This window comes from Hemicordylus capensis, chromosome 3, assembly GCF_027244095.1.
Source record: "Hemicordylus capensis ecotype Gifberg chromosome 3, rHemCap1.1.pri, whole genome shotgun sequence".
In the NCBI taxonomy this organism is placed as follows: Eukaryota; Metazoa; Chordata; class Lepidosauria; order Squamata; family Cordylidae; genus Hemicordylus; species Hemicordylus capensis.
Genome location: NC_069659.1, coordinates 21,144,296 through 21,171,099, shown reverse-complemented (window position 1 = coordinate 21,171,099; position 26,804 = coordinate 21,144,296). Strand labels below are relative to the sequence as shown.

The following is a 26,804-nucleotide window of genomic DNA, read 5'->3' as shown; positions in this document are numbered from 1 at the left end:
GGAGCAGGACCTCAATCTGCAAGACTTGCAAGGCAATCGTGATCATTGCCTATATCTTCCCCTGCCATAGCCTTGGTCGTAATCCCGATGATAACGATTCCCATAATCACTTTCCTCCTGTTCACTCTCTTCAGTCAGATCATAGTTGTAGGAAGGATAGTACTTGACTGAGTGATAAGGTGACTCAGGTCTTTTCCAAAGTGTATAGGGATATGAATGGCAGTCATCCCTAGAGCCTTCAGACTGATAGCAGTCCGAATCCGAGGTATAAGAGAGCTCTCCTTGATCACATGTCGAATACCAATCAGCTGTCATGCTGCTGACCCATTGTGGAGGCTGGGATGGAAGAGAGAGAGTCGGGTTCAGTAGAGATGGTGTCCCATGCTAGATGAAGTAAACACATCCTGAGCTAGTACCGAGGCTCGTTGCTGCTCCATTTGTTTACTATCGCACCACTTTCTGTGCTTTTTAAGCTTCTATGGCTTCGCGCCAGGCTCCGATCGCTTCAGGGAGTCAGGAGCACTTTGTGCATGTGCAAGCTCAGAATCAGGCAATCTATGGCTTGCAGCCTTCATTACCAGCTTGGGCTTCAGTACCGAGTCTGATCGGGCCTTGTTCTTCTTTTTGTGGCTCTTGTGCCCATGAGAAGGTAATGTAATTCCTGAAGCCTGGTCCTTATTCTGAGTGATGGAGCTAGTTGTGGGCGGGGTCGAAGGCCCAGTTGGGAGCTCCATAGTCTGCTGTGGAGCATTAAGGGCAGCTGGTTTCAAGGAGGCAGAGAGAGTCCCCAGGAGTGTCCCAGGCCCTCCGTGTGGTGCACAGCCACCTCAGCCAGAAGAATGTTGTCTGTGAGATTTTTAGTAGACATATTGACGGGTTGTTCAATAGTGTCTCCTGCAAGGGCTTTTCCCCAGAGAGGTAAACGGAGGTGGGGATCTCGGTTGCGTCTAGTCTGTTTTGAGAACTTTAGGCAATGCACACAGGTAGCAGTCAGGTGCATCTTCCCTAGGCAGATCAAACACAGCCTGTGGCCATCTGAGGATGGAAAGGCTGATCTGCACTGCAAGCACCGTTTAAAAGCCACCTTATTGGCTATACGATAGAGGTACAGTAGTCACCTTAGTATTCCCTTCTCAGGGTGGAGGGAAACTTGCCCGAATAAAAGAAAAATGCAAAACCTTAAAAAGAGAAGTATATAAGGATGAAAGACAGATAGAAAAAACACAGAAAACTCAAATATTAAGATAAAATAACAACTTGTGTAAATTTGACAGAAAGCTTGTAAATGTCCCAAGAGGTTTCCTCTTTGGCGGACAAAAAAGAACTGAGGAGAGGGGTGCGGAGCATGTGACTAAGGTGTAGAGGGGGAGGAGCCTAGCTACCTATCTGAGAGCAGAAAGAAAGATCAGCTTGTGAGTGTTCTGGAGCTTTCTTCACGCAGGCATGAAGCCCATCTGTGTGATGGATAGAGACCACTTAGAAAAACGGCTCACCCTCATAAAACCCAGAGGAGGGGAGCCACCTATGGCTTGCCCTGCTATACCCACAGGGGGTAAGCCACCACACGCTCCACCCTACCTTGGTAGGGAGGAGCTCTACCAGAGCTGTGGACAAGCCCTGTGAGGATTCTTCCCCTGCAGGAGGATGCCAGGTCACTGAGAGACAAACAATCAGAAAGTGGTCTGTCCATGCCAGTGGGGAAGCTACAGACCCCACCCACAGAACACCATCCCCGATCTGAGCAAAAGACCAAACCCAGCATGTGACCAGCAACATGCGTAAGTCCTAGGAATAATTGGGATAGGCCCGTAGTTGCCATGACTGCTATGAGCTGCTGAGCAGCACCAGACAAGCCAGTCCCAAAGTGGGTGTGGAAATCATCCAGCACCAAAAGCCTGGGTGACTCCAACACCAGCTCAGCTACCAGCTCTGTCAGCTCAGTTAGGGAGTCTGTTAGGCAGTGGGGTGGACAGTACATCAACAGAATCCCCCATCTATCCCGAGTCCCCAACCTAAGGTACACACACTCAATATAAGTAAATCTCTCACAGGGATCCTGGTAAGGGAGATGTTATTCTTTTGGATCACAGCCATTCCAGCCCCCTGCCCTCTTCCCTATGCCTGGTCAGCAACAGAATACCCTGGAGGAAGAAGTTGAGCCCACACAGGACCGCTAGCATCCCCCAACCAGGTCTCAGTTATACAAGCCAGGTCGACTCCTTCATCCTGATCAAATCATGGATGATTTCGATCTTATTTTGAACCAACCTGGCATTACTAAGGAGCATGGTTAGATTCAGTGGGGAGTTAGAACTACTGTCCGAGGCCTGAGAGCTGACAGGGCACCTGGAAGGGAACACAGTAATTAAATGACTGGATTCCCTTCCCCTGTAACAATATGCTGGCCTGCCAATGCCCGATCCTCTATTCCCCACCACTACTGAAATAGCTGTCCCAATCTTATCGAATGCGCCCCTGCTCCATCTTTTACAAGAGAGCCCAGACACATCCCTGTGAGCACCTGGCACAAACCCACCGAAACACTAAACAAAACAAAACACTAAAACTGGAGGACCATGAGCATAACTTCTCCTCTATTTCAACTATTTGAAGCTGAAATCCTACAACTTTCAAAATGAATGAGATATAATGTGATTTATTCACATGTGTCGATTAGTCCTGGCTCTTGCTAATGTGCTCGGAATTAATCTCTACCTCTGCAGGAGCTGGCAAATTGTCAATTAATTGCTCCTTGGCTGCTTCTCCTAGATTGCTTTCTCTTGAGGGCCAGAAATTATCAGGCATTTATCTGAATGTGTGATGTTCTCAGGCCTGTAATCATTCTCCTTTCTATGATTCATGTTCCTACGTTTCATTTCTCCTTTTCCTTTGTGCACCGTCTTTATTAGGGGGCTTTCTAATCTGCACAAAGGATTTCTGATTGACTGATTGATTGACTGACTGATAGTTCTCTCCTCCTGCATAATAGGAAATGTAAAAGAACTATTTGGTTAACGATGCAGAATAAATTTATCTGTAATAGAAGCAGGCATTAGGATGATTGTCCAAGGCATTGAGAAGAGGCGGGAAGACCAGGATGTATGTGTTGGCCGGCAAATGTACCATTTGAACAGCTGTGGTTAGGGGGTCCTTCCTGCATGTATGATTCACATGAAACTGCCTTCTATTCTGGGTCAATCTAGACAGGATGTTTAACATGTCACTGTCTAAATTAGTGGGCTGTTTTTACTTTCTTGGAACAGACATGCAAAGGGCCAACTCTTCACCCAAGGGCAACTGCATCAGGAAAATGATGCCAAATGCAAGGTTTAAACATCCTCTACCTCTGTACCACAGGCCCAATGTGGATCAGGCTCTCATGCAGGGCTAGGGTTCTGTGTATGTTCTTAGACTGCTACCAGTTTTTGCTTACTAATTGTCCCATTAAAATGTACACGGACAAAGTTTGCCATGTGTATGGTTCACCAGGGCATTTTCCAGACTACAAGATTTGCAACGGTTAATGCGTTGCAAACTGTGACGGAATAGTGTAACATTGTCAAAATGAGAGTAAAGGGTTGTTGAATGCTTCGTTGTAAGCTGGTGGCCATTCATATTTTCCATCCCATCTGCTGCAACGTATTTTCCAGGCAGGAGTGTCCATATATAATTTCTTGGCTGCCGTGTGCTAATCTGCCTGCAGGGGGAAGCGCCGTTCCAAAACAAAACCTTTCATCATTGCATTGTTGCGCAAGTGATTCCAGGAATAATTGTTGTTTTTTTTTAATGGGGGAGCGAAAGAGAATCCTCTGGCGAGCCTGGAAGGGGGGAATAGAGGGACTGGCGCAGCCGGGTGGGAGATCTCTTCCATGGTGGTGGCAGCCAGCAGCCCCTCAGCTCCTGCCGGGGCTGCTTGTGGTGGCCGTAGCAGCAGCAACCTCCACCACTCCTCCTCAGGTAGAGCCTCGCTAGGCCGAGGAGCCTTGCGGCGGTGCTGGGGCACCTTTCTCCTCTCCACCATCGCCCTCGCTGCTTCCCTCCTGCCAGGCCTTCTCCTGAGAAGGGAGGATGGTGGCGGCACGCCGCCAGAGAAATAAATAAATAAATAGGAGAGAAGAGGCGGAGGGGAGGCGAGCGCTCCTCCAGTGAGGGCTGTGGGATTGCACAGAAGTAAATGAATCATGATTCAGTTTAATGGGCTTCCTTTTAAGTAAGTGATTGTTCTCTCTCTCCCTGCCCTTTGCCTTGTGGGATTGTACAGAGGTAAATGATTTAGTTCAATGCGCTTGCTCTTCAGTAAAAAGTGCACGAGAAAGGGTTGGAGTCAGAAATCTGCTCAGCTGATCTCCCCTCCCTGGCTGTGTTGACAAGCTCAAGTTATATTGAAAGCAAGTGGAGGAGGAGGGAGGTGTGTGGTTTGGGATCTGTGGGGAGGAAAGGAGGGGGAAGCCGATTTCTCCCTGCTGTTTCTCTCCCTGCGGTGAGGGGGTGGAAGAAGCAAGCGGGGGGGGGGCGGCAAAGAACTTTTCATACTGCCACACGCTGCAATGGATAAAATGTGGAGCAAGGCTCCCTACAATGGAAAAATACAGCTACTTTCCTGCAGCACATTTACAAGGGCAAAAACGCATAATTAAAATTCGAATCAAGGCATGGGAAATAGGAATGGCACCCTGCTGACAATGCAGCGACACCCATGTGGAAACATGGGCAATACAGAGGGGCACTTAGCAGACACGTTGCAAATACGTTGCTGCCTGTAATCTGGAAAACACCCTGAAATAAGCCCATGAGTATTCCATGCAGGAAATCATGCCATCAAGACATATTCAGAAGACTGCATGTCAGAAGTGCTCAGTTCTTTTACACTTTGAAATCAACATCCACTGCTAAGTGGGCAAAGAGTTACAGTGTAAAGTGGCTGCTCTCTAGAGACAATTACTCTCAAGCAGCAGGAGCGTAATTGTCTCTAGTCAACCCTGCATTATGTATGACATCCCCTATTGACCTATTCTGGTGTATGTCTTTTTCTTTTTAGGGTGACTTGGGAGATCCACGTCCAAAGCCCCATTCACTGGGTGACCTTGGGCCAGTCATTCTCAGTGGGACTAACCTAACTTACCTTACGGGGTTGTTCTGAGGATAAAATGGAAGGATCCATGTACATTGTGGTGAGTTCTTGGAAGAAGGGTGAGATAAAAATGAAACAAATGTGGGAACATAGGAAGCTGCCATATACAAAGTCAGACCATTGGCCCACTACTTTGACTAGCAGTAACTCCAAAGATTCAGACAGGAGTTCCCCCCAGCCCTATTCAGATTCATGTGCATATACATTGTCTTTGTTCTTGCCACTGATGTATTGTATGCATATTTATGTATAGGCTTGGGGTAGAGTTTAGAATGTTTGTGTCAATCATCAGTTCTGATTGGTCCATTTGCATTTCTTACTGAACACTTGAGACTGTTATTTTTCTGCTTGGGTGATCTTTAACTCAGAGTAGGACAGTTGTTTATGATTTGGTAAAAGTTAAGTGATAAACTCTTAGTAACTGTGTTCAATAAACCTAACAAGCCTCATTTTCTGCTCTGTTAAACTCCACTACACTACCTGGGTGCTTTCCAGACTAGCTGCTGAACAGCAGCATAATGCCTCCGGTTAGGCAAGTCACATTTGAAATGTAAACTGCAGGGGGAGCAGTCTCATGGAAACCTGGAGTTTACTCAAAACCACAATACTAGAAGCCCAGTTAGATTGTATACCCAAAAGGAGGAAAGGTACCACTAAGTCCAGGAGGATGCCAGCATGGCTAACGGGTACCGTCAAGGAAGCCATAAAAGGGAAGAAGACTTCCTTCCGAAATTGGAAGGCCTGACCAAACGAAGAGAACAGAAAGGAACACAAACTCTGGCAAAAGAAATGCAAGGTGACAATAAGGGAGGCAAAAAGAGAGTTTGAGGAACATTTAGCCAAAAGTATCAAGGGGAATAACAAAAACTTCTTTAAGTACATCAGAAGGAGGAAACCTCCCAGTGAGGCAGTTGGACCATTAGACAATGAGGGAGTGAAAGGGATTATTAAGGAGGATATGGAGGTTGCAGAGAAGCTGAATGAGTACTTTGCATCTGTCTTCACGGCAGAGGATACTGAGCATATACCTGTTCCTGAACCAGGCTTTTTAGGGATAGAGGCTAGAGAGCTGAGTCAGATAGAAGTGACAAGGGATGATGTTCTAAACTGTCTGGAAAAACTGAAAGCTAACAAATCACCAAGGCTAGATGGCATCTATCCAAGAGTCCTCAAAGAACTCAAATGTGAAATTGCCGACCTTGCTAAAATATTTAACTTGGGCTCTGTACCAGAGGACTGGAGAGTAGCAAATGTAACACTGATTTTCAAGAAGGGATCCAGGGGTGATCTGGGAAATTACAGGCCGGTTAGCCTAATGTCCGTTCCAGACAAGTTGATGGAAGGATCAAGGATAAAATTGTAAAGCGCCTAGAAGAACAGGCCCTGCTGGGAGTGAGTCAGCATGGCTTCCGCAAAGGTAAATCTTGCCTCACCAACCTTTTGGACTTCTTTGAGAGTGTCAATGAGTGTGTGGATCAAGGTGATCCAGTTGACATAGTCTACCTGGACTTCCAAAAAGCTTTTGACAAAGTTCCTCATCAAAGACTCCTGAGGAAACTTAGCGGTCATGGGATAAGGGGACAAGTACATGTGTGGATTGCTAACTGGTTGAAAGACAGGAAACAGAGGGTAGGTATAAATGGAGAGTTTTTACAATGGAGGGAAGTAAGAAGTGGGGTCCCCCGGGGATCTGTACTGGGACCGGTGCTTTTTAATGTATTCATAAATGATCTAGAAGCTGGGGTAAGCAGAGACGTGGCCAAATTTGCAGATGATACCAAACTCTTGTGGGTAGTGAAATCCAAAACGGATTGTGAGCAGCTCCAAAAGGATCTCTCCAAACTGGGGGAGTAGGCGACAAAATGGCAAATGCGGTTCAAAGTTAGCAAGTGTAAAGTGATGCACATTGGGATGAAAAACCCCAACTTCAAGTATATGCTGATGGGATCTGAGCTGTCGGTGACGGACCAGGAGAGGGATCTTGGGGTTGTGGTGGACAGCTCGTTGAAAGTGTCGACTCAATGTGCGGCAGCTGTGAAAAAGGCCAATTCAATGCTAGGGATCATTAGAAAGGGGATTGAAAATAAAATGGCTAACATTATAATGCCCTTATACAAAACTATGGTGCGACCACACTTGGAGTACTGCGTACAATTCTGGTCACCACATCTTAAAAAGGACATTGTTGAACTGGAGAAGGTACAGAAGAGAGCAACCAAGATGACCAGGGGCCTAGAGAACCTTTCTTATGAGGCAAGACTACAACACCTGGGGCTTTTTAGTTTGGAAAAAAGATGACTGCGGGGAGACATGATAGAGGTCTATAAAATCATGCATGGTGTGGAGAAAGTGGAGAGAAATTCTTTTTTCTCTCACACAACACTAGAACCAGGGGTCACTCTATGAAATTGATTGCCAGGAGGTCTAGGACCAACAAACGGAAGTACTTTTTCACACAATGCGTGATCCACTTGTGGAACTCTCTGCCACAGGATGTGGTGACAGCCAACAACCTGGATGGCTTTAAGAGGGGTTTGGATGACTTCGTGGAGGAGAGGTCTATCAATGACTACTAGTCGGAGGGCTGTGGGCCACCTCCAGCCTCAAAGGCAGGATGCCTCTGAGTACCAGTTGCAGGGGAGTAATGGCAGGTGAGAGGGCATGCCCTCAACTCCTGTCTGTGGCTTCCAGCGGCATCTGGTGGGCCACTGTGAGAAACAGGATGCTGGACTAGATGGGTCTTGGGCCTGATCCAGCAGGGCTGTTCTTATGTTCTTCTTATGTTCTTAAACCAACAACCTGAAAAAAACAGCTACTTTCTTATGCCAGATATGCAACGTCCTAGCTCTATCTCGTAGTGATTAAATTCAAAACAAGGCATTGGAAATGTGAACGGCACCCTGCTGTTTGTGTAGGGACTGTGGTGTCACAACCCAGGAAATGTGGAAGCACACTTCCCGAATACGACGTGACCCCGTTGCAGGGTCTAATCTGGAAAGCGCCCTGGAGATGCTACCAGGGATAAAACCTGGGACTTCTGTATGCAAAGCAGATGCTCTTCCACTAAGTTATGGCCCCATTTATGTATTTATTATGTAAATAAATTATGTAAATAAATACATTAAATAGGGCCTTCAGTTTACTCACAAGCAGCCATGGGAATGTGATTTGGATTGAGATTACAGTGCAGAGGCAGAGGGCGTTTAACCCGTTGCCATTTTCTGAGCTGCCCCTCCCACCTCCTCTGGCCAAGGCTTTGTGACATTGGCGCCTGCAAGTTTTAATAGCAACTGGTGACACGATTTTATTTTATTTATTTATTTATTTATTTGATTTATATACCACCCTTCCGAAATGGCTCAGGGACCCAGCTGTAAAACCCTTGTTTTACAATTAAAACAAGCCTCTAAAACAATAAAAAGCTAAAACAAATTAAAAAACAATATAGCAACAATTAACAATTTAAAAACATTTTAAAACAAGTTTTAATAGCAACTTTAATAGCAAGCAAGTTTTAATAGCAACTGGAGACACGATTTTATTTTTATTTATTTATTTGATTGATTGATTGATTGATTGATTTATATACCGCCCTTCCGAAATGGCTCAGGGACCCAATTGTAAAACCCTTGTTTTACAATTAAAACATGCCTCTAAAACAACAAAAAGCTAAAACAAATTAAAAAACAATATAGCAACAATTAACAATTTAAAAACATTTTAAAACAGCAATTAATCAGTTTACAGTAATTAAAAGCCCCAAAATTGGGTTAAATTAAAAAACCCTGGAAAGCCAGGCCAAAGAAATATATTTTAAGGGCTCTCCTGAAGGCTAATAGAGAATTCAAATTACGGATTTCCGCAGGGAGCGCATTCCACAGCCCTGGAGCAGCTATAGAGAAGGCCCGCCTCTGAGTCGCCACCAGACGAGCTGGTGGTAACTGGAGACAAACCTCCTCAGAAGACCTTAATGTGCAGTGGGGATCACGCAGAAGAAGGTGCTCTCTAAGGTAACTCGGGCCTAAGCCATTCAGGGCTTTAAAGGTAATCACCAGCACTTTGTATTTTGCCCGGAAACATATCTGCAGCTTAGTGCAATTGTTTCAAAATAGGTGTAATATGGTTTCTCCGGGTTACCCCAGAGACCAGTCTGGCTGCCGCATCCTGAACTAATTGAAGTTTCTGAACTACGTACAAAGGCAGCCCCACGTAGAGCGCATTGCAATAGTCAAGCCGGGAGGTTACCAGCTGGTGCACCACTGTTTTGAGGTCCACTCCTCAAGGAATGGACGCAGCTGTTGAATCAGCCGAAGCTGATAGAAAGCACTCCTGGCCATGGCCTCCACCTGAGAAACCAGGGTGAGGCCTGGGTCCAGGAGTACTCCCAAGCTGCGCACCTGCTCCTTCTGGGGGAGTGTAACCCCATCCAGCACAGGGAGTTCTAACTCACTCCTCAGATTCTGAGCCCCCACAATGAGCACCTCCGTCTTGCTTGGATTCAGCTTCAATTTGTTCTCCCTCATCCAGCCCATTACTGCCTGTAGGCAGGCATTTAAAGAGTGAGTGCCATTTCCTGAAGATGAAAAGGAGAAGTAGATTTGAGTGTCATCAGCATACTGATAACACCCAGCACCAAATCTCCTGATGACCTCACCCAGCGGTTTCATGTAGATATTAAAAAGCATTGGTGACAGAATGGAGCCCTGAGGGACTCCATATAATAGCTCCTGCTTTGAGGAGCGACTGTCACCAAGCTCCACCATCTGGGATCTACCCGAGAGATAGGAACGGAACCACTGCAAAGCAGTGCCCCCTATTCCCAACTCCTCCAGGCGACCCAGAAGGATACCATGGTCGATGGTATCGAACGCCGCTGAGAGATCCAAGAGGACCAACAGAGTCACACTCCCTCTGTCGATTCCCCGGTAAAGGTCATCCATCAGGCCGACCAAGGCTGTCTCAACCCATAGCCCGTTCTAAAGCCAGTTTGAAATGGGTCTAGATAATCAGTTTCCTCCAAAACTGCCTGGAGCTGGTTAGCCACCAGCCTCTCGGTTACCTTGCCCAGCCAGGGGAGATTGGAGATTGGCCTATAACTATCCATCGCTGAGGGATCCAGGATAGGCTTCTTAAAAAGAGGTCTAACTATTGCCTCCTTCAAACAAGGAGGCACCCTACCCTCCCCCAGCGATGCATTTATGATATTAACTAGGCCATCTCCAACAATCTCTCCGCGAGATCGAAGCAGCCAGGTCGGGCAAGGATCCAGAGAACAAGTGGTAGGCCGTACCGCTCCAAGCAGCTTGTCCACGTCATCAGGAGTCACAGATTGAAACTGATCCAACCTAACACTGCAAGAGGGATTGCTGGATACCTCCCTCACAGACCCTGCAGAAATAGTGGAGTCCAAGTCGGCCCGAATACAGGAGATTTTATTTGCAAAGAACCCACTAAAGGCGTCACAGCAGAGTGTCTCCGGGAGCTGATTTGAGGCAGAAGGAGCAGAGATTATACTCCTCACCACCCGGGATAACTCTGCCGTACGTGAGCCCACAGACGCAATTCGTGCTGACCAAAAACGCTTTTTTGCTGCGCGCACTGCCATTGCATAGGTCTTCAAGTGGGTCCTATGTTGCATCCTGTCAAATTCGAGCAGAGTTCTCCTCCACTTGCGTTCCAGTCGCCTACCAAGCCGCTTCATCCCCCGCAACTCCTTCGTGTACCAGGGAGCCATCTTAGAAGCAGGCCTGGAGGGACGCTTAGGAGCGATAATATCTACTGCCCTGGTGAGTTCTCTGTTCCATGTTCCCACCAGGGCATCGACAGAATCACCGGCCGCACCAACATCAAAACCCTCCAAGGCCTTTTGGAAACCTACTGGGTCCAGCAGCCTTTTTGGGTGGACCATCCTAATCGGTCCATCACCCCTGCAGGGGTGGATTGTGACCGTGATACCAACCTTAACCAGGTAGTGATCTGTCCATGACAATGGGGTAACCACCGGATTCCCCACCCACGGAACACCCCCCTGATACAAACAGAAGACCAAATCCAGTGTGTGGCCAGCAACATGAGTTGGTTCAAAAATTAATTGGGATAGGCCCATAGTTGTCATGGCCGCTATGAACTCCTGAGCTGCACCAGACAAGCCAGTCCCAAAGTGGATATTGAAGTCCCCCAGCACCAAGAGCCTGGGAGACTCCAACACCAACTCCACGACCAGCTCCGTCAGCTCAGTTAGGGAGTCAGTTGGGCAGCAGGGTGAACGGTACACCAACAGAATCCCCAATCTATCCCTAGTTCCCAGCCTCAAGAATACACACTCAATATAGGTCAACTGTCTCACAGGGGCCCTGGTAAGGGAGATAGTATATTTATGGACCACTGCCACTCCACCCACCCCACCCCCCGCCCACTTCCCCTAACCTGCTCCACAACAGAGTAACCTGGAGGGAGAAGCTGAGCCCACACTGGGCCACTCGCTTCCCCCAACCAGGTCTCAGTTATACATGCCAGGTCAGCTCCCTCATCCATGATTAGATCATGAACAATTTCGGTCTTGTTTTGAACTGACCTGGCATTACAAAGGAGCAAGGTCAGGCTCTGTGGGTAGTTGGTGCTGCTCCCCAAGGCCTGAGAGTTGTCAGAACAGTTGGAAGTAGAAAAAGTTACTAAATTACTAGTTTCTCTTCCTCTGTAACGGCCAGCTGTTCTGCCAGCGCCAATTCTTCTATTCCCCACCACTACAGCAATAGCTGCCCCAAGGCTGCCAGGCGCACCCCCTGCATCATCCTCCTCAGGAGAGCCCAAACAAATTTTTGGTTCAGAAGCAGCATGAAAGTGTAAAATAAACCCTAACTCCATGCCATGGCAGCTCTGCACAGCTGCTACTACTACTTGTGATCAGGGCCGTATCTAGGGTGGGACAGGCAAGGCAGGGCACGTGCCCCGGGCGCCACTTGAAGGGGCGCGCCATTTTGTAAAATTAAAAAAAAAATTAAATGGCTGCCAAAAGCAAAATGGCCACCGTACATGCTCAAATGGCCTCTGTGAAGCCCTAGGTCATGCCAGGCCTTGCAGAGGCCATTTGAGCAGGTGCGGTGGCCATTTTGTTTTCAGTGGCCTTTTTAAAAAAAGATTATTTTTAAAATTGGCCACCGCACATGCTCAAATGGTACCTGTGAGGCCCTAGAGGCCAGCGGGGTGAGGGGGAACCTTTGCAAAAAAACCCCACAGACTTTAGGAAGCCCCCCAAAGGGGTTACAGGTAAAAAAATAATAATATAAGACACTGTACACATATTCAGATTGGCACTATGTACAGAGAATCAGGGCTTGTAAATACTGAGCTGACGCATATGAGCTAGGATTGTATTCATTTGCTCTTACTTTGCTTCTTGTGATAAGTGAGTTAAATGTGATGTCTTGCTAATATGGCTATTAATGGTGAGTTTGTCTTTGAATCAGTGTGAAATCCTTAATATTAAGGCCCACTAGGAGTTTCTTGCTCTCTTTCTTTCATTTTAACTGTCTTTCTGAAAGACTAGAATATATTCCAAGCAGTGACACAGTTTACTCTGCATATCCTTTAATTATTTTCGGAGTATCAGGGAAAAGTCAAATTCTCCATTGATTTTTAAAACTTATGTAATAGTGATGCTACAATGCATAGTAGAGAATTAGACAGGCACTTCTAGTTTTCCAAGTACACCTCCACATAGTATTTGGGTATTTCATGAGCCCCAGCATTCTGAAATTTGTAGTTTTCCAGCATTTTTTTGATCTGGCTAAGTCCACTGCTAAATAGCTTTTGAAATATTAAAAGATTAAAGAGCCTGACTTGTATTTTTCAGCTGATATTATGGTAAAGTTATCTGAAAGATGGGTGTCAGATGCTTGGACAGGGGGCGCAATTTCAGTGCTTGCCCTAGGCGCTATTTTCCCTAGATACGCCTCTGCTTGTGAGTAAATTTAAGCCCTAAAGAAGATGACAATACGACGTCACTTTTAACTTTCGACTATAGAAAATAGGGAACCATCTCCCCCCCTCCCTTTTTGGGGGGGAGGTCTAGGAAATCTGCTTTGAGAACCTTTTTGCTTGAAATTCTGTGTATAATTATTCTAAATAAACAAAACAAAACAAATTCTTCAGCTGCGTTTTAGCCATGTGTAATTTATTAATAAATTTATCATTCATTTATTACATTTAAAGATCGCCCCATCCAAAGGCTCTAGGCAGTACACAAGTTTAAAAAGACATAAAACAAACGCCATTTAAAACACACCACTTAAAACAAAACAATTCAAAACCAATTAAAATACCCCAAAACAATTTAAAAACCTTGGATTTAAAAAAAAAAAAACCTAATGCAAGATTTTATTAAACAAACAAACAAACAAACAAAAACCTAATGCAAGATTTATTTTATGGTGCCTTCCATACTCTGCAGGAGCCACAGATCCAAGGGATCTTTTGAACGTGGCTTTTAATCTGTTTTAATTTGTGCCATTTTAGTGAGCATTGCCTGCAGTCTCTTCTCTTCTGTTTTAGTCTGAGAGCTTAATTTCTGACCAGACTGTTTTATATTGTTCTTGTAAATCACATTGTGCATCACTGGAAAGGTGGGATACAAATATTTTAAATATAAATCAAATGTGGGAATAATGGTACATGTATGCAGATCTGTACGTAAGCACATGGACACACAGATTAAATTACTCCGTAGTAGTCCTACTGAAATAAAGTCATCTTTTAAAGTAACTTTGGCGGAGCACTGTTGAGTAACTTGGTGTGAACGTCAGCACCAGTACAGATTGTATTCTAACCACTATCACACTTTCGAAGTCACTAGAGCCATCCTGTTTGTGTATTATGTTCAGTGCACATACATATATGTGATTCTCTCAAGTGATACAGCAAACACTAGTGATTCAGCAAGTAGAGAGGACATGGGGGGTAATGGTTAGTGTTCTGCCACTACGGCGGGAGAGCTGGTCTTGTGGTAGCAAGCATGATTGTCCCCTTTGCTAAGCAGGGTCCACCCTGGTTTGCATTTGAATGGGAGACTACATGTGAGCAGGCAGTGTAAGCTATTCCCCTTAGGGGATGGGGCCGCTCTGGGAAGAGCATCTGCATGCTTGCATGCACAAGGTTTCAAGTTCCCTCCCTGGCATCTCCAAGATAGGGCTGAGAGTGACTCCTGCCTGTAACCTTGGAGAAGCCACTGCTAGTCTGTGTAGACAATACTGAACTAGATGGACCAAGAGACTGACTGACAGTATATGGCAGCTTTCTAGATCCCTATGGTATCATGGGTTTAGAATGTATGTGGACTAGAGAGTTACTGTATGTGTTGTGTTATTAGTCTTTTAAGAATACTATGCACTATGGTTGTGTGGTTTAGCCATAAGGCTGTGTAGTCGTCTAGAGCAGGGATTCTCAATGTTGGGTCCCCAGATGTTCAGTTCCCATAATCCCCAGCCCCAGTGGCCTTTGGTTGAGGATTATGGGAGTTGAAATCCAACAACATCTGGGTCTCAACGTTGAGAATCCCTGGTCTAGAGCATTACTCTATATACCATTGGACTATACTCCCAGAAACACCTGGTTATGTAAATAGGAATTTACCTGGAGAGCTTCCTTTCTCTCAGCCAAGCCAATCTCAGCCAAAGCTTTGTCCTTAGTATCTCAGACTTATGGGCATTTTCCAGATTACACGCTGCAACGTACTCGCAATGTTTCTGCTAGGTGCCTCTTCCTATTGCCCGTGTTTCCACCTCGGTGTCGTTGCATTGTCAGCAGGGTGTCGTTCATATTTCCCATGCCTTGAGTCAAATTTTAATGATGTGTTTTTGCCCTACTATGTTGTAAATGCACTGCAGAAAAGTAGCGGTATTTTTCCGCTGTAGGGAGCCTTTGCAGCATGTGGCAGTATGGACAGTTCTTTCCCCCTCCCCGCCCATTCTTGCTTCCTCTGCCCCCTCACCATGGGGAAACAGGCAGGGAGAAATCTCGGCTCCCCCCTCCTTTCCTCCCCACAGATCCCAAACCATACACCTCCCTCTTCCTCCGCTTGCTTCCAATATAACTTGAGCTTGTCAACACAGACAGGGAGGAGAGAGCAGGTGAGCAGATTTCTGAATCCAACCATTTTTCGTGCACTTTTTACTGAAGAGGAAGCCCATTGAACTAAATCATTTACTTCTGTGCAATCCCACTTGCTTCCCCAAGTCCTGCTATGCTGCCTCATCGTGATGTGTGTGTGTGTGTGTTCCTGGGAGAGATGAGTGAAGTACACGGGGAGGTATGCTGCCAGTAGTGTCAACCAAGGCGCGAAGGTAATCCCAGCTACCCAGCTAAAGCAAGCAGGCACCTATATTGGGCAGCAGTGATGTAGGAAGGATGGTCAGTTTAGTGACAATGACAAAGGCATCATTTCATACTGTACGGGAGAAGGCAATGCTAAACCACTCCTGTATTTTACCAAGAAAACCACATGGATAAACAAAATGGAATGATTGTCGATGTAGTGCCGGATGCTGGGCCCCTCAGGTCGGATGGTACTGAGCAAGAGCTGAGGATCTCTGAGTACCGATGGTGTTTATGACACAGTTAGATTAAAGCCTTTTGGACGTATAGTGGCTGATGTTGCCACGAAGGAAAAGAAAATCCGAAGCTGCAAAGACTTCTGTCCACACGGGAGCAGCAGGCAGCAGTGAGTAGAGACTGAGCCCAAGCTGGTAAAATCATTCTGTCTTTATGCCTCCTCTGCTGCTGTGTGTGATGCTGTGGTTGCAGCGCTTTCCTGCTCCTGGCGCTCTGAAGAGAGAGGGCTCCTCCGTCTCCCTTCAAGGGCCCTCCCAGCATGGAGGAAAGTGCAGAGGGAAATGGCTCTTGCGTGGAAGGGAAGCTCTTTCTTCAGAAAAGCAGCTCCTGCTGCTGAAGTGAACTCTGGACAAACGCTGGCGTTGCTGTGCAAACTAAAAGGAGTCCTCCTCCTTCCCGTCTCCCACTCCCTGGAGTGCCTCATGGAGCTGGGGAGAAAGGCTTCCTCCCTTGCCAAATAATCTCCCAAAGGCTAGCGGGCAGTTTCAGCTCCCTGCTGCTGACTGGGCTTGCATGACACAGAGTGGCTGAGTCCCTCGCAGTGCAGAAGGAATCCTTTCACGCTGCTGTCTGCGATGCTCCTCTGTGACACACACACACAGGTACCCTGTATGGTTACGTCCAACATTGTCACCTCCAAAATAAGAGGCTCAAATAAGCCCGGGGGGGGGGGGATGTGTATTTGTTTTTTCAAGCTGCTGCTTGGGACTTTGAGTGCAAAGGACTCACAAATGAGTCCAGGGGCAAATGAGGCTTCAGAACAAGCCCCCTGTAGCCTGAAGAGTGGGGTGAGCAAATTCTGTCTTTGGCAACGCAGCTGCTCAAATATGGCTTGCCCATGCTAAGCAGATGGGTCTGGGCAGGGAGTGGAGCTGCGGGTGGTGAGCAGCCTGCCTTTCCACTGGCTTGGTAGCAGGCAGGCAGCCTCGCGAGCCACCTGCTATGATGCACTGGGGTGGGTGGGTCACCAATCTGATTCTCCCCTAGCCCCACTAGGGACGGCCCTGCTGGGGAGGGCCTGGCTGGCGCCTTGCTAACCAATGAGATATCGTCTTGAATGAGGTAGCAATATGGCAGATCTTTCCATTGCTCTGGTATACCAGTGTTCTTGTACGAGAACACCATTGCAAAATTATATATTTTTTAAAAAAATTCTCCAGGCAACAGTAAGCATGGAAAGCACTTCCATTCCAGGGGGAAGCTTCCCAACCCCCAGCCCTCATCCCCAGTGAGACCGCAAAATGTGGTGTTGTGAGCCACCCCAGCAGTAGTGCACTGGAGGGGCATGGTATAAATATTTTAAATAATAATAATTAATAAAAATAAATAATATTACAGTAGCTGGAGCTACCCATTGATGTGTAGTTGTTGCACAAGAACACCATGCATGCACACACACACACACACACTCTCTCTCTCTCTCTTCACTACCTGGGCACAGGTGAATGCACCAGTTGGAAAGCAGCTGGTGCGGCCCTGCCTCCTCTACAACCCTATTGGCCAGAAATGGGCAGGATTGATAAGAGGAAGCCTGCTGTGTGAACGAACCAAGGAAGAAAAAGTGTAATGAACTGTAATAAAAGGCAGCAATGCGTATAGCCCACACTGACTCCAATTTATGCTTATACAGGCTTTATGTACTCTCATTCTAACTTACAACAGTTCCTCCCACAGTAAAGCCCCCAATCCGGAAAATGCCTAAGGTCAGAGTCCAGAAACTGTGCAGACCCTCTGTCATAAACAGGTAATATTTATTCATACAAATTTGCACATTTGACTTTCATAAACAAACAGCAAATGTAATACATTAATAAAAACCAACTTGTTGGCATTATTTTTGTTTCATGTGGTTAGCCACCCATCTTTAAAATTTGAGTTTAAACTAGAAGATGGGATTGCATAGTGGCTGCTCCCAGAATCCTGAGAAGAAGGGGAAAAAACCAACTCCTTCAGGAAATAATTTTAGTTTGTGACAGGAAGCTGGAAGGCAGTGGTTTTTCAAACTGTGTTCTAGGCGCTTTCCAGATTAGCTGCTCAACAGCAGCAAAATGCTTCTGTTCAGGCAAATCACATTCAAAATGTAAACAGCAGGGGGAGCAGTCTTACAGAAACTAACACCCCCCAAACCCAGCAATTTTCTTCTGCCGGATATACAACATCATAGCACTATATCGCAGTGATTAAATCCGAAACAAGGCATTGGAAATCTGAACGGCACCCTGCTGTCAGCGTAGGGACTGCGGTGTCACAATGCAGGAGGTGTGGAAGCACACTTCGGAGATACGACGTGACCCCGCTGCAGGGTCTAATCTAGAAAGTGCCCTGGAGAAACACTGCACTGTACAAAGAATGGGAGGAGAGGTCCCTGCCCTGAGGGGCTTACAGTTTAGATATCAACACAGGTGAAGTGACAGAGGAAAGGGAAGAGAACCTGAATCAAGGGTAAGCGGAGTGTGGGGAATATACAATGTTTGTCACACAAACTGGAGCTTAATCACAGTCGAGCAGTGTTCAGCAGCTCTCAAGACAGCTTATCGACCACATCCAAAGATAGTTTATCCTCCATACCAACCTTCAGATGTCATTCAGTGCACTGGGGAGATTTGGTGTATCTTAGGGCTCATTCTCCGTATGCGAGAGGGAAGCAGGGAAGCCAACAGACTGGGGCACTTCCTTGTGTCAACCAAGGGTGGCCCCATTTGCAATATATAAAAACTCAGTGGCAAATTATAGGGATTCCTTATCAGACACATGGAACGGCTTCCATCCACCTGGGAAGTCTGAGAACCAATGTAAACCAATCCGGAAGCAACCAAAGCCTTTCACATTTTATGGTTCCACTTGGAATGAATACACCATAACACTTTTACATACCAATACTATTAATACACTGCACTGGATGACAGACAGGTCACACAGGCTTATGTGAGTGTTTCTGATTGGCTGGTGTGGCTGTAGCTGTGCAAGGCAAAGTTGGAATTCTGGCACAGAGAGCTTTTGCACAAATACTTAAACCAGTGCACATGCTCTTCAGTAGCGCAACTTACACCGGAAACAATGTAAGCTGTGCTCCTGAAATGCATGTTCATTAGATTATGTATATGTGCAAGAGTGTTCTTGCCCAAGACTGCAAGAGCACTTCCATTTCCATAGATGCATTTCTATAGATGCCCGCAGCTGCACAGGCATAAGCCTGTGTAACATATCAGCCACTGTTATTAAAACAGTATCACATGAAATGTTAATAGCACAAATGCTTCGAATGCTCAACAACTTTTATCTCCAGCCACTTTTTCATGCAGTTTCTAGCTCACTGAATAAATACAGTAATACAATATATGAACATACAAAGCTGCCATATAACATGGGGCCATCTAGCCCAGTGCTGTCTACCCTGGCTGGCACCTGCTCTCCAAGGTTTGCGGGCAAGAGATATTTCACTTTTCTGCTTCCCAATATTCCCCCCTTTCCTTTTTAAAATGGAGATGCCAGGGATTGAACCGGGAAACCTGAGCTATCGTCCGCAAAGTTTAATTTAAATTGCTCGTAATTGCATTTTAAAAAACATCAGCATCACTATTGAATTTTGAAGGCAACTATTGGTAGTGTGAAGGCTGATTTTAGCCCTTTCTGTCTCACAGATTTCTGTCAAATTCTCTTACTACCAACTCTGGGAAGTATCTGTCTCGCAATGTGAATTCCTTCGGCTTCCAATAGACAATTTTTTTTTTGCGAGTGAGTTCCCATGTTCCCCCAAATGGTCTTCTACTCATAATTTAAAATCAAGAATTAAGAGTCGGTTCTGCATCTGTGTGTTCCACATTCCCCAATACAAGGTGTTCAGAAAGGCATCTGCTGTGTTGACACATATACCTGGCTTGCTGAAATTCACTTGGAACTATTAAAAATGGACATATAATTTGTAGCGTAATTCGTTGGTTCCTGAGTAAGCAATCCACCCAGCTGGGAATTTCTAAGTTAACAAAACTCATATATGCCCCGAGGACAGGGCGTGCATCATGTTACTGTGCAAATCCTGAGTACAGCTGTTGAGGAGGAAACACACACACTACATTTCCACACCTCATTAGAAACGGTAATTTCTACAATTAGAAAGCAGCACTGTACATCTGCAATCATTACAAGTCAGTTTAGGATTCTCTGGAAAAGAATTTTTTTCTTAAGTGTTCTCAATGATGCTTTAAGTGCTGACCCAATTCTAATATGGGCCAGGGGTGGGACTTTGCTCTTCTTCAACTACAAAGCTATTCTACTATATTTACATGTTTTACATATGCAAAACATTACACGGGAGCAAGTTTGTTCTTTGGAATGGGGAAACAGACACCAACCAAAGCTGCAGCTTGAGGAAGGAAGCCAAGGTTAGTAGTTGATATCTTCCCAAACCAAGAAATGGGTCTTGGATCAGCCTTCAGAGTCTCTTTATGGTATTTCCTACCGAGACAAACATGGAACTATCTTCCTCAGAAGCACCCTGACAGCTGTGGTTAGGGTGTTGGGGATCCTAAACACTTCTCCCAAAAAACAGTATGGGAAAATCCTCACTGCACACAGATGGATCTCTTGTGCACATGTACTTGCGTTACAAACAAAACTAGGTATTGGTGAATGTCGGTTATTGGAACATAATCCGAGATACCCGAGTTCACTATGCCCCTCTGCTCATGGCACCCCAGTAGCTCCAGGTCATCAAAGTGCTGGTTATGCTGCAAAATAAAAACCCCTAGTAGATGTAAATTTGCTTCAATAAGCATGCAGTAGTGGAAGACTACACAGCAGTATTCAGTCATTTTCTCTTGACCAGAACAATCATGGCCAGCTCTGCATGATAAAAACCTAGAATTGTCAGGCAAAAGCAGGATTTTATTCTGGTTAGCAATCCCAGTTACATGCTGGTTAACTACAGAAATTACACCGGGGTAGCCCGGAAACCCCAAGTTCTCAAGACAAACTCTACAGGAGTGTGCGGGGCTGGCTGCTCACAGTTAACTCTTTAATTGTGACGGAGAATGCAGCCTTTCAAATGAAGAGTATTCAGAGGGGGTATCCCCCACTTATGGTCTGAAGCAGTACCATCTACCATGCCGCTTGACTCTGCAGTATAGGTAGAGCTAGCTCAGTGAAAAAGGAAGTATTTATTTGGTGGTTTGGTATTATGCATATAGCAGTTAAGGGCAAAGAATCCAACTGTGCGCATGCATTTATGAACCACAGAATATAAGGGTTGGAAGGAGCCTTCATGGTCTTCTAGTCCAACCCTCTGCTCAATGCAGGGAACAGGAACAATATCCCTGACAGATGACCACCCAGCTCCTGTCTGCAGACCTCTAGAGGAGACCCCACCACTGTATTAGGCAGACCGTTCCACTGTCAAACAGCCGACAGTTCACGAATTCCCCCTAATATCAAGCTTGAACCTGCTTCCTTGCAGTTTCAACCCACTGGTTCTAGTCCTGCCCTGAGGAGAAAAAGAAACATTGGTAGACTTACCGTGAAGGGTTCTTTTTCAGGTATGGGGAGGGCATCCATGACACGATGGGTTGTCAATCACTGCATGCTCTGAGACAGGGCCAATAAGATTTGAGCACATCCAGTACTCCCTCTGTCGAGCCCCAACGTACCCAGTTCTGGTCTTGCGGAGCGACATAATCATTACATTGTGTGAACCTCAGCATAAAAATACAGAGTGAAAATAGCAATAGGAGACAAAGAAGAAACTTGTGAAAACAGTACGTACAGTGAAAAAGTTAGAATGATGGAGAGGTCAAGTGATAGGTTAAACTGTTACCCTAGGAGTTGGTCCGCCACCCCTAGATCTCCACCCTTGCATCCGTGGGCGGGCCGGATGCCCTCCCCATACCTGAAAAAGAACCCTTCACGGTAAGTCTACCAATGTTTCTTTTTCCAAGTATGGGGAGGGCATCCATGACACGATGGGACATATCCAAGCCATTGTCTGGGTGGGGCGACGGATGCCTCACTTTCCATCACTGCCTATAAAACTTTCTGCAGGATCGTGCGACCTAGGGCCGCTTGTGGTTTGTGAAATGAAGGTATCTTGTAGTGTTTCACAAACTGAGAGGAGGAGGACCAAGTTGCCGCCTTGCAGATATCTTCAACTGGAACTCTTGCTGAAAAAGCTGCTGATGCAGATGCACTCCTAGTGGAATGTGCCGTGATACCCGAAGGCGCCCGTAGTTGCAGAGTTTCGTATGCCAAGGCGATTGTGGACCTGAGCCATCGAGCCAAGGTCTCCTTCGATACCTTTGTGACCAGCTTTGAATGCGAATAAGCCACAAACAGGGAATCCGATTTCCTGAAGTTTTTGGTTCTCTTTATATATATCCTAAGAGCCCGACGAACATCCAATGAATGCCAGATGTGTTCCTTAGGGTGACGTGGATTAGGGCAAAATGATGGCAAGACGATCTCCTGTGTCCTGTGAAATACAGAGTTTACTTTTGGTAGAAAAGTAGGGTCCAACTTCATCACGACCTCTTCCCTCTGAAAGACACAGAGCTCGTCCCACACCGACAGTGCTGCCAACTCTGACACTCGTCTGGCCGAGGTAATTGCGATGAGAAAAAGCACTTTAAATGGCAGTAGTTTTAAGGGGACCTTTTGTAATGGCTCAAAAGGTTCCTTCGTGAGGGCTTGGAGCACTTTATCCAAATCCCACGAAGGAAATCTCGGTACAGGGGGCGGATTCAGATTGACCGCCCCCTTCAAGAAACGCCGAATATCCCGATGCAGGGACTGGGATTCAATCCCCGAGATATCCAAAACCGAGGATAGTGCTGACGTCTGACGCCTCAGCGTACTGGGGCGTAGACCCTGCTCTATCCTGGCCTGTAGGAAGCGAAGCACTTCAGGCACTCCGGCGTGCAATGGGTCGAGACCGTTCTTGTGCGACCAAGAGCAAAAGGCCGCCCACGTCAGCTGGTAAATGCGGTGTGTGGATTGACGTCTCGCCGCTAGGATGGTCCTTTGCACCGTCTCGGGATAGCCTTTGGTCTCTAATGCCCGGCGCTCAACCTCCAGGCGTGTAGACGGAGCCAATCGGGGTCTGCATGAAGGACCGGTCCTTGACTCAGCAGGTTGGGCCTCGTTGGAAGAGGCCACGGTTTTCTGACAGACAGCGCCCACAGATCCGAAAACCATGGGCGCCTGGGCCAGAATGGGGCTACCAATATGATCTCGGCTCCCTCGGCCACTACCTTTCTGATTACCATCCTCAGTATTGTTAGGGGAGGAAAGGCATAAAGCAGAACCCCCCGAGGCCAACTGGATACCAGGGCATCCACCTGCTCCGCCTGGTAACAGAGGTGTCGTGAAAAGAACCTCGGGAGTTTGTGATTGAGGGCGGATGCGAAAAGATCCACCTCCAGAAGTCCCCATTTCTGAACGATCTGATTGAACACTTCTGGGTGAAGAGCCCATTCGCCTGGATCCAGACACTGTCTGCTCAACCAGTCTGCTAATAGGTTTGAGCACCCGGCTAGATGTTCCACGGATATGGACCTTAGGTGAACTTCTGCCCAGCGGAACAGCACATCCGCCTCGTGCATCAGGGCCCGAGATCTTGTGCCCCCTTGGTGGTTTATGTGTGCTTTCGATGTCACATTGTCCGTGCGCACCAACACGTCCTGACCCTCCAGTGTTGCTTGGAAGCACAACAGAGCCGCCTTTAGTTCCAGCCAATTTATATTGTGCCTGAGATCTTCCTGATTCCATTTCCCTTGTGCACGTAGGGTCCTGCAGTGCGCTCCCCAACCGAAAAGACTCGCGTCTGTGGTAAGGATCAGTTTTTCCGGGAGCTCCAGCGGGAGCCCTTGCTGCATGGCCGCCGACGTCCACCACAGGAAGGACTGCTGTACCCTCCTGGGGAGTCTGACCCAGACATTTTCCCTGCTCATAATGCGCTCCTGGTAAGGCAATAGTAGCCACTGCAGGGGTCTGGAGTGCCATCTTGACCAAGGAACGCAGTCGAAGCAGGCCACCATCATTCCTAGAATCTGTGCCAAGCGCAGGAGTGGGGCCCTCTGTTTGAGTATGTATGGAGTCACCGCCGACGATATTTTCATCCTTCTTTCCTTTGGGAGACGTACAACAGCTGCCTTCGTGTCGAAGAGGACCCCGAGGTGTAGCAAGACTTGGGTAGGCTGCGGGTGGCTTTTTGAGGTGTTGATCAGGAAGCCATGTTCTTGCAGGATCCGGACCATGCGACGAACACTCTGCTCCGCTTTTTCCGCTGAGTGTGCTCGGAGCAAAATGTCGTCCAGGTACGGATATGCGTGAATGCCCTGCATCCTGGCGTGGGCGATGACAGCCACCATCAGCTTTGTGAACACTCTCGGGGCGGTCGAGAGGCCGAACGGGAGGGCCGCATATTGGGTAGTACTTGTCGTTGTAGGCGAAGCGGAGGTAACGGCGGAACTCGGGGTGAATCGGTACGTGCAGATATGCTTCGGACAAGTCTAACGACGCCAGCCAGTCCCCAGAGAGGACTGCTGCTTTGATGGATCTGAACGACTCCATTCTGAAATGCCTCTTCCGCACGTACCGATTCAGCCTTTTCAGATCCAAAACCGCCCTCCATGAATCGTCTTTCTTTGGGACCAGGAAAAGCAGAGAGAAAACTCCCTCTGAAAGCTGGTCTGCGGGAACCGGTTCTATCGCCTGGATATCCAGCAAGTGCTTGATAGCGTCCCTCATTAATTTTCTCTTTGCAGGGTTTTTCGAAAGAGGGGTCGTGAAGAAAATGTCTGGGGGTGTTGTAGTAAATTCTATATGGTACCCCTGAGTAACTGTTTGAAGAACCCAACTGTCTGTAGACGAGTTCTCCCAAACCCCTGCAAAGGCCTGTAGTCTGCCCCCAACTTGTGACCAGTCATTGCTTACGTTGCCGTCGGTCTGATGTGGTGCTGAAAAAGCCGCCTCTCCTTCCGTTTCCTCTGGATCTGGAGTTCCAGGGCTGACACCATGTCTGTCTGTACTGGGACCCTCTAAGGTCTCTGTCCCTGAAGTTGTCACAGGAACCAGCAGGTCCAGGTCTTCCGAATGACCTAAAGGGACGAAAGGAACTTTGAAAGTAGGCTCCTCCTCGAAAGGGCCTTCTGGCTTCCCCCCGTCCTACAGGCATGGCTTTTTTCTTATCCCGGGTTTCTATTAAAACCGGGTCCAATGCCTCCCCAAACAGCTTAATCCCCCTGAAGGGGGTGCCCGTCAGCGCTGACTTAGATTTTGTGTCAACGTTCCAGTGCCTCAGCCACAATCCTCTACGGACCGCGACATTGGCAGCCATGGACCTCTACGGACCGCGACATTGGCAGCCATGAACCCTAGAAGCATGTTGTATGCAGTCCGGGCTGGAATCTGCCATGAGTGCGGCCGCCCGGGCAATTTTGTTCAAACCTTGATGCAGCTTTGGTAATTCCGTTGGGACCAACTTAGCCAACTCCTTTGTCCATAGGATCGTAGCTCTTGCGAAAATGGAATTGGTGGCGGCCGCGCGGATAACAGTAGCTGATGACTCGTGCGCCTTCTTCAACAAGTGATCCGTCTTTTTCTCTTCAGGAGACTTGAGGAACTCCTCTCCTTCCTTGTTTACCAACGCCCCCGTCACCAGTTGGGCCACCGGGGCATCTACTACCGGCACGGCTAGCAGAGACATGATATCAGGAGGTAAAGTATACAGTTTCTTAGGTACATGTATGGCAGGTTTGGAAGCTACCAGGATACCCCACTCTGCCAGCATTACTTCCTTGAAAAGAGAGGGAAAGGGCACCGTAGCCTGATTAACAGAAGTAGACGGGAACACCTCCTGATCCAATCCCGCCACTGGCTGGGGAGTGGATTCATTAGATACATCATTGATAGCCTTCTTAGCTTTAGCTAAAAGGATCTCAAATTCATTAATGGAGAACAAACGTGCAGTGGGGGGCTTCACTGATGGTGTTTGCTCATCTGAGAGCTCTCCTTCTTCTTTTTCAGATTCGTCAGAACTGGAATCTGTATCCCGAGGAACGCCTCCCCCGCTGGGAGTGATAGGCCCAGTTGTATCCTGGGGAGGGGCCGGGGGCCCACGAACTTCCCTGGTAAGGGATCGTGATGGAATGTCCTTACCATGGCCCCACGGTCGCTTAGCAGGCGTGACATTATCCTCATTAGAGGATGAGGGGTGTGATACCCGTCTGTGATTATGTCTTCTCCCCTTTCTAGCGTGCCAAACGCGTTCCCCAACTGGAATGGTCTGCCTCACCGGACTGGAGTCAGGGGAGGACGAGAACGAAGGACGGTGCCCCCTGTGGGGAGGGTTTGTTGTGGCAGGCACAGTAGCCATTACTTCTGCCCCTGTGGGTGGTGTAACATTACTCGCTGTAGCATTTAATCCCCCTGCAGAAGCCACTGCATTGCCAGGAGTACAGATCAAATCCCCAGAGTTCTGCTGGCTAATTAAGGGTGATACGACCGCTAGGCAGTGCTTCTGGACAAAGTTACTGAGCCAGGCAAGCTCCCTTGCCGAGAGCATTTCACCCCCCGGGCCCACAGTACCCGCCAAATCCACCGTCCCCGGGTCACTCACCACCATCGGGACCACCTGCGCCGGGGCCATCTGTCCGGCCAAAGCCACGCCCCCCTGATTCACTGTTGCCGCTGCCGCCGATACTGAAGGAACCGCACTTTGCTGAGGGGAATGCAGTGCCAGCTCGGGAACGGCTAAAATGGCGGGCGCAACATTGGCGGGAAGAGCCGTTTGCTCCTTCCTGGGAAGCTGTGCTTTTACCGCCCGAATCTGCAGCCTCTCGCTGAGAGGCGACTTAGATTTAGCTAGCACAGCTTTCTTAGCTCTTTTCTTTTTCTTTTGTTTAGTGCCCTCTGCGGTAAGGTGTTTCACCTTTTTGAGGGCTTTTCCGAGCTCCAAAGGCAGTTGTCGCTTTGCTTGAGTCTGCTCTCTAGCCTGCCCTGGCAAGGCATCAGCCGGAGCTGTCAGCATGGCAGCCGCTTTCTCTCCCTGCGCGGGATCTCTTACTGCCTCCCCAGCCCC

At 47.5% G+C, this 26,804-nt stretch overlaps 1 long non-coding RNA gene across 1 annotated transcript in view; it reads left to right on the top strand.

Moving 5' to 3' along the window:
- Window positions 1–26,804, top strand: part of LOC128350042 (uncharacterized) — a 47,623-nt gene that overhangs the window by 15,728 nt on the left and 5,091 nt on the right. The window contains exons 2-3 of the long non-coding RNA XR_008319132.1: window positions 5,039–5,171; window positions 17,411–17,480. This is a non-coding gene — a long non-coding RNA (uncharacterized LOC128350042). The remainder of the gene's footprint in view (window positions 1–5,038; window positions 5,172–17,410; window positions 17,481–26,804) is intronic.